Source organism: Bubalus kerabau, chromosome 17, assembly GCF_029407905.1.
Source record: "Bubalus kerabau isolate K-KA32 ecotype Philippines breed swamp buffalo chromosome 17, PCC_UOA_SB_1v2, whole genome shotgun sequence".
Lineage (NCBI taxonomy): Eukaryota > Metazoa > Chordata > Mammalia > Artiodactyla > Bovidae > Bubalus > Bubalus kerabau.
Window position 1 is genome coordinate 58,997,746 of NC_073640.1, and position 8,379 is coordinate 59,006,124.

Consider the following 8,379-nt stretch of genomic DNA (forward strand, 5'->3'; position numbering starts at 1 on the left):
GGCCAAAGTATTGGAGTTTCAGCTTTAGCATCATTAATTCCAAAGAACACCGAAGACCGATCTCCTTCAGAATGGACTAGTTGGCTGTCCTTGCAGTCCAAGGGACTCTCAAGAGTCTTCTCCAACACCACACTTCATAAGCATCAATTCTTTGGCACTCAGCTTTCTTCACAGTCCAACTCTCACATCCATACATGACCACTGGAAAAACCATAGCCTTGACTAGACGGACCTTTGTTGGCAAAGTAATGTCTCTGCTTTTCAATATGCTATCTAGGTTGGCCATAACTTTTCTTCCAAGGAGTAAGCATCTTTTAATTTCATGGCTGCAGTCACCATCTGCAGTGATTTTGGAGCCCCCCAAAATAAAGTCTGACACTGTTCCCACTGTTTCCCCATCTATTTCCCATGAAGTGATGGGACAAGATGCCATGATCTTAGTTTTCTGAATGTTGAGCTTTAAGCCAGCTTTTTCACTCTCCTCTTTCACTTTCATCAAGAGGCTCTTTAGTTCCTCTTCACTTTCTGCCATAAGGGTGGTGTCATCTGCATATCTGAGGTTATTGATATTTCTCCCGGCAATCTTGATTCCAGCTTGTGCTTCTTCCAGCCCAGTGTTTCTCATGATGTATTCTGCATATAAGTTAAATAAGCAGGGTGACAATATACAGCCTTGATGTACTCCTTTTCCTATTTGGAACCAGTCTGTTGTTCCATGTCCAGTTCTAACTGTTGCTTCCTGACCCGCATATAGGTTTCTCAAGACCACCAGGTCAGATGGTCTGGTATTCCCATCTCTTTCAGAATTTTCCACAGTTTATTGTGATGTCCTCTTAGCCTCCTGCAATCTTGCAATTTTTTTTTTTTTTTACTTTTTCCTTGTCTTTAATCACCTCAACACTTTTGAAGAATACTGTCCCTATTGAAGGTCAGTGGACTATTCCTCAGTTTGCCCAATAGAGTTTTGCCAAGAGAATGCACTGGTCATAGCAAACACCCTCTTCCAACAACAAAAGAGAACACTCTACACATGGACATCATCAAACGGTCAACACCGAAACCAGACTGATTATATTCTTTGCAGCCAAAGATTGAGAAGCTCTATACAGTCAGCAAAAATAAGACCGGGAGCTGACTGTGGCTCAGATCATGAACTCCTTATTGCCAAATTCAGACTTAAATTGAAGAAAGTAGGGAAAACCACTAGACCATTCAGGTATGACCTAAATCAAATCCCTAATGATTATACAGTGGAAGTGAGAAATAGATTTAAGGGAGTAGATCTGATAGACAGAGTACCTGATAAACTATGGACAGAGGTTCGTGATGTTGTACAGGAGACAGGGAGCAAGATCATCCCCCAGAAAAAGAAATGCAAAAAGGAAAATGGCTGTCTGGAGAGGCCTTACAAATAGCTGTGAAAAGAAGAGAAGCCAAAAGCAAAGGAGAAAAGGAAAGATATACCCATTTGAATGCAGAATTCCAAAGAATAGCAAGGAGAGATAAGAAAGCCTTCCTCAGCGATCAGTGCAAAGAAATAGAGGAAAACAATAGAGTGCGAAACACTGGAGATCTCTTCAAGAAAATTAGAGATACCAAGGGAACATTTCACGCAAAGATGGGCACAAGAAAGGACAGAAATTGTATGGACCCAACAGAAGCAGAAGATATTAAGAAGAGGTGGCAAGAATATACAGAACTGTACATAAACGATCTTCATGACCCAGATAATCACAATAGTGTGATCACTCACCTAGAGCCAGACATTCTGGAATGTGAAGTCAAGTAGGCCTTAGGAAGCATCACTGTGAATAAAGCTAGTGGAGGTGATGGAATTCCAGTTGAGCTATTTCAAATCCTAAAAGATGATACTGTGAAAGTGTTGCACTCAATATGCCAGCAAACTTGGAAAACTCAGCAGTGGCCACAGGACTGGAAAAGGTCAATTTTCATTCCAATCCCTAAGAAAGGCAATGCCAAAGAATGCTCAAACTACCGCACAATTGCATTCATCTCACACTAGCAAAGTAATGCTCAAAATTCTCCAAGTCAGGCTTCAACAATATGTGAACTTCCAGATGGTCAAGCTGGATTTAGAAAAGGCAGAGAAACCAGAGATCAAATTGCCAACATCTGCAGGATCATTAAAAACGCAAGAGCGTTCCAGAAGAACATCCATTTCTGCTTTATTGACTATGCCAAAGCCTTTGACTGTGTGAATCACAATAAACTGTGGAAAATTCTGAAAGAGATGGGAATACCAGACCATCTGACCTGCTCCCTGAGAAACCTGTATGTAGGTCAGGAAGCAACAGTTAGAACTGGACATGGAACAACAGATTGTTGAGCAGTATTCCATTGTATACTACATCTTCTTTATCTATTCATCTGTTGATTGACACTTAGATTGCTTCCATATCTTGACACTGGCTCCTTCCCCCCCCCCGTCCCCCCACCCCCACCCTGCCTCCTTTGGCTCTCCTGCGCTGCATGAGGGGATCTTATTTCCCTGAACAGGGATAGAACCCATGCCCCCTGCAGTCTTAACCATTGTAGGGAAGTCCCAGACCCTGCCTCTTTCTTGATGCACTTTCCTTCTTGGCTTCCTGGCCTCTGGACTTTCCTGGCTTTTCTCCTACATTTGTGATCCCTCCTACTCAGTCTCCTTTGATGAATCTTCTTGCTTTATCTCAATTCTGATGGAGGGCCTTGAGACTCAGTGCTCAGACATGTTCCCCTCTCCATCTTCTCTCGTAGCAGAGTTCATTCAGTCACATGGCTTCAAGTACCACCTCAACTCCAATGACTCCCAAATCTAGGTTTCCAGCCCTGAACTCTTCTGCAATTGCCATATCTTCCAACTTGCAATTCCACAGCTCCGTCTGAGTGTCAAACAGACATCTTTGACATGTCCAAACCCAGAACTCCTCCTTGATAATCCCACTCTTCCCCACGTCTTCCCTCTCTAAATGAATGGCACCATCAGTCACCCAGTTGCTTAGCCTACAAACCTAGGAGTGGGGATAATTGTTAATGGAAAATTAGCTTTATTTAAAGTTTTTCCTTAGGGATTTCCCTAGCAGTCCAGTGATCGAAACTTCACCTTCCAAAGCAGGGGGTGTGGGTTCATTCCCTGGTCAGGGAGCTAGGATCCCACATGCCAAGTGGTCAAAAATCCAAAACATAAAAAAAGCAGAAACAATGTTGTAACAAATTCAATAGACTTTAAAAATGGCCCACATCAAACACAAATCTTTTAAAAAGTTTTTATTTAGGCTTGTTATTTTGAAATCATTTCAGACTTACAGAAAATTTATAAAAGGCATTAATAGCACAGATTTCCCATATATCCTTCACCCAGCTTTCACCATCAACTTCTTACATAACCACAGTACAATTATTTGCCAGGAAATTAACAATGGTATATTACCATTGACAAATAATGCTATAGACCTCATTTGAGTCTCAACAATTTTCCAGTGACATTCTTCCTCCAGTTTAGAATCTAATCCAGGATCCCACATTATACAGAGTTGTCTCCTTAATTTCCTCTGGGAATTATTTCTAATAATTCCACTCCTATAGCAACTGAATAACTGAGGTCACCTTCACAATGGATCCTAAATCTTACCACTTCTTTTCACTCCACTGCTATAGTAACTGGGCAGGATCCTATGAGGTCTCCCCAGGACAAACCTCCACCCCGCCCTTGTCTTCTGCCTGCATTTTGTAAAAAAAACATTTAGCCAAAGAATAAATTTCATCAGAAAAAAATGAAAAAGTGCAGAAGCAAAGAAGAGCAGTCAAACAAATAATAGTTTAATCATTAAACAAAGTCAACGACCTTTAGTTCTTCTTCAAGGCCTATAGATAATATTTTGAGCCATCTCCTTTGAGATGTTTTGCAGATACCAAAACCTCCACCAGGTCGAAGAAGTTAACTGCATGATAACCAGACTGTGGCCATGACATAAGCTGCTTCGCCTTGCACAGTTCCCGAACTGCCCTCAAAGAAATGGGAACAAACTACCTCTGGAACTGAAGATTCAGTTCGGTTCAGTTGCTCAGTCATGTCTGACTCTTTGCGACCCCGTGGACTGCAGCACACCAGGCCTCCCTGTCCATCATCATCTCCCGGAGTTTGCTCAAACTCATGTCCATTCAGTCAGTTATGCCATCCAACCATCTGGTCCTCTGTCATCCCCTTCTCCTCCTGCCTTCAATCTGTCCCAGTATCAGGGTCTTTCCCAATGAGTCAGTTCTTTGCATCAGGTGGCCAAGTATTGGAGCTTCAGCTTCAGCATCAGTCCTTCCAATGAATATTCAGGACTAATTTCCTTTAGGATTGACTGGTTTGATCTCCTTGCAGTCCAAGAGACTCTCAAGGGTCTTCTCCAATGCTGCAGTTCAAAAGCATCAGTTCTTCAACACTCAGCTTTCTTTATGGTTCAACTGAAGATTAACTGTACTTATAGCAATCAAGATGTTGTTGGTCAGACAACTGCATGACGAATTTCAAGATGATTGTCGGAGATGACTGTACTGTTCTGCATGTAGCTCCCTCCCTCTGCCTATACATCCCTGAAACACTCTTGTTTCAGTTCTTGTGGGGGCACTTCTGGTTCAAGATGGTGGAGTAGAAGGACGTGCGCTCATCTCCTCCTGGGAGAACACCAAAATTACAAATAGCTGTTGAATAACCATTGACAGGAGGACTCTGGAACCCACCAACAAAGATACCCTTCCAAAGACAAAGAAGAAGCCACAACAAGATGGTAGGAGGGGCACAATCACAATAAAATCAAATCCCATACCTGCTGGGTGGGTGACCCACAAACTGGAGAACAATAATAGAAAAGAAGCTCTCCCACTGCTGTGAGGGTTCTGAACCCTATGTCAGGCTCCCCAGCCTGGAGATCTTACAAAGGGACTAGGAATCCCCAGGGAATCTAGCCCTAAAGGCAAGCAGAATTCGATTGCAGGACTTCCACAGGTCTGGGGGAAACAGAGTGTTCAGTCTTGGAAAGAAAGAAAGTGTTAGTTTCTCAGTTGTGTCCGACTCTTTGGGACCCCGTGAACTGTAGCCCACCAGGCTCCTCCATCCATGGGATTTTCCAGGCAAGAACACTGGAGTGGGTTGCCATTTCCTTCTCCAGGGGATCTTCCCAACCCAGGGATTGGACCCAGGTCTTCTGCATTGCAGGCAGACTCTTTACTGTCTGAGCCACCAGGGAAGTCCTTGGAGGGCACAAACAAAATCTTGTGTGCACCAATGTACAGAAGAAAGGAGCAATGACCCCATAGGTGACCGAACCAAAACTACCTTCTAGTGCTGGAGGGTCTCCTATGGAGGTGTGGGTTGGCAGGGGTGCACCACAGGGATGGAGGCACACGAAGCATCAGATCAGGAAGGTTCCCCTTGACCTTAACCCTCTTGGAGTTCACCATTAACCCTACCATAAAGCCCACAGACCCCAGGGCTGGGTCACCTCAGGCCAAGCAAGGGAATACAACCTCACACATCAGCAGATAATTGGATTAAAGCTTTACTGAGCAAGGCCCTGCCCACCAGAACAAGACCCAGTTTTTTCCATCACCAATCCCTCCCATGAGGAAGCTTACACAAGCCTCTTAGCTTCATCCATCAGAAGGCAGACAGAAGAAGCACAGTCCTAAGCAGCTGAAACAAAAACCATATTACAGAAAGTGAATCATGATGAAAAAGCAGAAAGTTATGTTCCAGATGAAAGTGAAAGTCTCTCAGTTGTGTCCAACTCTTTGCAACCCTATGGACTACATAGTTCATGGAATTCTCCAGGCCAGAATACTGGAGTGGGTAGCCTTTCCCTTCTCCAGGGGATCTTCCCAACCCAGGGATTGAACCCAGGTCTCCTGAATTTCAGGCAGATTCTTTACCAGCTGAGCCACCAGGGAAGCCCAAGAATACTGGAGTGATTAGCCTATCTCTTCCCCAGTGGATCTTCCCAACCCAGGAATCAAACCTGGGTCTCCTGCATTGCAGGTGTATTCTTTACCAGCTGAGCTATCAGGGAAATCCAAATGAAGAGACAAGATAAAACCCCAGAAAAACAACTAAATGAAGTGGAGATAGGCAAGCTTCCAGAAAGAAAATTCAGAATAATGATGGTGAAGATGATCCAGGATCTCAGAAAAACAATGGAGAAGATGCAAGAAATGTTTACCAAAGACCTAAAGAACTAAAGAACAAACAGAGATGAATGATACACTAGAAGGAATAAATAGCAGAATAACTGAGGCAGAAGATCAGATAAATGACATGGAGAACAGAATGGTGGAAATCACTGCCACACAACAGAATACAGAAAAAAGAATGAAAAGAAATGAAGACCCCTAAGAGACCTCTGGGACAACGTTAAATGAGTGAACATTTGCATTATAGGGGTCCCAGAAGGAGAAGAGAGAGAGAAAGGACCTGAGAAAATACTTGAAGAGATAATAGCTGAAAACTTCCCTAACATGGGAAAGGAAATAGTCAATCAAGTCCAGGAAGCACAGAGAGTCTCAAGCAGGAAAAACCCAAGGAGGAACACACCAAGACACATAGTAATCAAACTGACAAAAATTAAATACAAAGATAAAATATTAAAAGCAACAAGGGAAAAAAATGACAAATAACATATAAGGGAACTCCCATCAGGCTATCAGCTGATTTCTCAACAGAAACTCTATAGGCCAGAAGGAAATGGCACAATATATTTAAAGTGATGAAAAGGAAGAACCTACAACCAAGAATACTCTACCCAGCAAGACTCTCATTCAGATTTGATGGAGAAATCAAAGATTTACTGATAAGAAAAAATTAAGAGAATTCAGCACCACCAAATCAGCTTTACAACAAATGCCAAAGGAACTTCTCTAGGCAGGAAACATAAGACAAGGAAAAACCTACAGAAAAATAAACCCAAAACAATTAAGAAAATGGTAACGGGTCATACATAATTACCTTAACTGTAAATAGGATTAAATGCGCCAACCAAAAGACATAGACTGGCCGGGTGGATGAGTACATGTACGTGTATGCACTTCCACTTACCACATCACTCTGCTTGACCCCCAAGTGGTATGTAATTATTTTATATTGTTAAGTTACTCGTGTTCCCATTGTGGCTTGCAATTGTAATTATCTTTTATTCTTTTGTCTGGCTACTGATTGTGAAAACTGATAAACATCTTTCACTATTATAAATAAATAATAAGCAACCAGGTTTTCCCTGGTGGCTTAGATGGTAAAGAATCTGCCTGCCAATGCAGGAGATGTGGGTTAGATCCTTGGGTCAGGAAAATCCCCTGGAAAAGGGAATGGCAACCCACTTCAGCATTCTTGCCTGGAGAATCCTAGACAGAGGAGCCTGGTAGGTTACAGTTCATGGGGTCGCAAAGAGTTGGACATGACTGAGTGACTAACACTTACCTAAGCAACCAAATTAAAAAGAGAGAGAGAGGGAGAAAAAAAAAAGTCCTTGTGGAACTTCCCTGGTGGCCCAGTGGTTAAGACTCCATTCTCCCACTGCAGGGGGCACAAGTTCCATTCCTGGTTGGGGAACTAAGATTCCTCCATGTGGCATGGCACAGTCAAAATAAATAAATAAATATAAGTTCTTGTGCTCTGATTGGTAGGGGGGAAGTTGGTTCTTTGGTACATGAGTCCACCTTCTCCCCAGATGCCTGGCCTCCTGAATAAAGCAAATTTTCCTTTCTTACTAACACTCATCTCTGGAGTATTGACTTCCCAGCAGTGAGCAGCTGAACCTGAGTTCAATAACACTACCTTCTTAGTCCAAGCCATCATCTCTTCCCTGGAAATTGTAGCCTCTTTCCTGCATTTTCTTCTGTCTATTGCCATTGATGTGATCTTTTAATAATGCAAATTATACTTTGTCCATCTTCTGATCTAAGCCCTTTAGTAACTTCTTATTTATTTTCAAATAAAATCTGCCCTCTCCCCCATGTGATACTTTATTAAGGCAAAGATCAAGAATGGCTGCTACAACCAGGGGGTGAGAGATGAGATGGCTGGGAAACAGTGGCAAAGTCTCACTGCTCAGATTACCAAAGAGAAAATGTACTTCTAGAGTGAGCTCTGTCAGTTAGCTCCTTGATAAGGTGGCCAAATTCAGCATCATAATAGTGGGACTATCTCCAGATGTGATGCAGTCAAAGTCTTCAGTATCACCAGGGAAAAGTTCTTACCAAAAATGCTCAGCATCAGTTTATTCAAACTTCAGACTCAATTTCCATTTTACAGGCAAACAGGGTTAGTGGAAGACACTGCAAACACCATGAGGAAATAATCAGAAATCCAGAATGTGGGACTTTCTACTGGAAACTGGTCTGAAC